A 2,881-nucleotide genomic window follows, 5' to 3' on the forward strand; every position below is an offset into this window, starting at 1 on the left:
AAGCACAAAGACTTGACCATCTGAGGTCGGGTTTCTACAATCTCACCTTGGGTAGTTGTAACGTATCACAAACCAAAAGGAACAACATTTGATAATTACAGGTTCACTTGAATATTCGTTCATGTGGTTATATGGGTCAATATGGCTATCCACGGTTCCGCTATTGATCATTGATCTGAGAGAGTTCTAGTCATGTTTATACTTCACTAAACCTACTGAATCACAGGGTCATCTATATGCTAAATAATAGAGATGGAGTCCAAGAGAAAGTTACTGGAAAAATTTCGAAGACAACAAGAATGTTTTGGAGTGACCAAGAATGTTCCAAATATAAAATCATCATACCAAAAAACTTTCATAACGCGTCCAATATTATTTTAGGGGGTGCGGAAGTGTTTCTGGACCTTCGCGATTTTTTGCAAATTAAACGGTCGCGGAAAAATCTTTTCCCAGTATGAGGGAACAAGATCCATGATTTGTGGGATGATGCGGGCAACACTATTGCCATGTTTGATGGCTTTTTTGTGCATGTTTGGGGTGGGTGGGGCCCCATGAGGAAGCCCAAACCGTCCATGGTGTGGGGGAGGGGCACCCAAGGGGCTTCCTGCCACTTTTGCTGGCTTTGGGGTGAAAACTATCCAAGGTCTTTTTGGTATTTTCCCCTTAGCCCTATCCTTTGCTCCCACTATAAATAGAGGTGGAAGAGGGACTGTCGGAGGGAGAACATCATCGCAGTTGGGAGGTCGTAAAATCCTAGCTGCGGAAATTTGCACTGACGATCTCCATCGACTCTCCTTCCACTATGCCACGAGTCAGTAATGATCAGATCAAACCTTGTATGCATCTTCATAGTGGACCTGGGCGTGTTTGTATTACGGAAAAAATGTTTTCTGCTGCGTTACCCAACGTTTGCATGGATACGAGGGTTGACATATGAGGAGCGTGGTTGTCTTGGAAGGACAAATGAGGACCCATTCCGCTGTCTGCAGGCATACCCGGGCGAGTCCGTGGACGTATAGGGGGCGGATTTCTAACACTCTTCCTAGTCCACTAGATAATATGCATGCATTCCTTATGGACTTAGGTGGAGTAAAACCAAGCTACAACACCCTAAAAGAATCTACAACCACACGTAACAAGAGTGAGCCCAAAATGTTGGCGGACGCATTCGGTTATGTCCGTGGGAAGCGCCAGATGACCCCCATATTTCACACTGCACAACCACACTCATTTGACGATCCATATTTTCATACAGCGTCATGCAACATTCATGATCCACATACATCAAACATAATAGGATCTAGCAAACTACCAAACTAACAACTACACTACTCTCATTGGATATGTGGATGACGTTCGTGTTGCAGCAGCCAGCCTCATGGTCATTGGCGTCCGGGCAAAACGCCAACGCCTCCTCAGAGGCGAAGTCCTCCTCAAGCTAAATGTCTACCTTGTGGAAGAAGCAGCGGTTCACCTCCACCTCTACCTTAGACTGGATGTAGTCGAGGATGGCCTGCTGCTCGGCCGCCTCCTCCACTTGGGTGAGCTTCAACTTTGCGAGTCCATCCTCCATCTTGAATCCGACCTCTCGAGTGCTGGTGTGTCCTGCTCATCTGACGACGGATCCTCCTTCTCCTGCTCCGACTCTTCTATCTTTGCCGCCACCTCCTCTTGCTCTAACTTACTTGTCCGGGCTGTCAGGAGGCATCCCGGCTGCAATGTGTGCGGCGCGGGCGTGGATCACCGCCTGGTGTGCTCCAGGATCAGAAGCTTGTAGTGGGTGATATTTTGCTGCGGACCATGGCGGTGTCGGCGTCACTGGACCTCAGATTTGTAGTGGAATAGGGAAGGAGGGGGCACTGCAGCACGGGCGGGAGGGATGGGAATGGGACGGGGCTAGGGTTGCGTCCCTGCCCGACTTAAATAACCGGACTTGGTCCCTCGGACAACGCGCCAGAGCACGGGCATAAATGCGTACTCACCTAAACCAAAGGAGATGCCCGCTGAACCGATGTATTCTATGGGCCCATCTGCCAGTCTAACGTGAGGATGTGTTCGGGCATCCCTATATCCGCCCCATTGAGTATGGGGGTGCCTATCAGCCTGGATGTTCTGGCTGCGCTTGCTGGGAGCAGATACTAGAGGTACTTAATTAGAACGGAACAACTCAACACACTAGTAGAAAACAAGACTTAGGTCCAGGCCTGAAAAGCCCATTAATCTCGGTTCGCTCACGAACTGGGACCCATAGGGGCATCGGTCCCGGTTCATGAGGCCAGGGCACCGGCCGGACCTCGTGAGCGGCTTTTCGTAAGAAAACGTGGATGAATACTTACTGTTTTCTAGATTTTTGATCGGATTTTTTGGCGGCATGGCCAAGCGGTAAGGCAGGGGACTGCAAATCCTTTATCCCCGGTTCAAATCTGGGTGCCGCCTGATCAATAAAATACTTAGGTTTTTTTTATAGTGCTGATAGAATTCGATAAATTTTTACTTCGCATAAGTTCGGGCAAGAGAGTAACTGGGCCTGCCAATACTGCATTGGTCCTCCTGCCTGGGCGCCCCGCAACAGCCACATGGAGCCCTTTTGTCCCGGTTCGTAAGCGAACCGGGACTAAAGGTTTTGGGCTTTAGTCCCGGTTCCTGAACCGGGGCTAATGGGCCTCTGAAACCGGGACAAATGGGCTGTTTTCTACTAGTGGCACCTTAACCATCATATCAGATCGGATGATTACGTGATGTTATTCCTATAGCCACGGACTGGTATGATGGGAAGCAAGAGATCAGTAGTCTGATCCCTAGCGGTTTCCTTTATACAAACTCACTCATCCTCCCTACATAAGGTCGAAAATGCTTAGTTTGGTTGTTATTTGGCAGACAT

General features: G+C 48.9%; 1 non-coding gene across 1 annotated transcript; it reads left to right on the forward strand.

Moving 5' to 3' along the window:
- The first annotated feature begins 2,365 nt into the window (after nucleotides 1-2,365).
- On the forward strand, nucleotides 2,366-2,436 carry TRNAC-GCA (transfer RNA cysteine (anticodon GCA)). Its single transcript has one exon. It is a non-coding gene; the product is annotated as a tRNA-Cys (tRNA).
- The last annotated feature ends 445 nt before the right edge of the window (nucleotides 2,437-2,881 follow it).

Source organism: Triticum aestivum, chromosome 5A (assembly GCF_018294505.1).
Source record: "Triticum aestivum cultivar Chinese Spring chromosome 5A, IWGSC CS RefSeq v2.1, whole genome shotgun sequence".
Classification (NCBI taxonomy): domain Eukaryota; kingdom Viridiplantae; phylum Streptophyta; class Magnoliopsida; order Poales; family Poaceae; genus Triticum; species Triticum aestivum.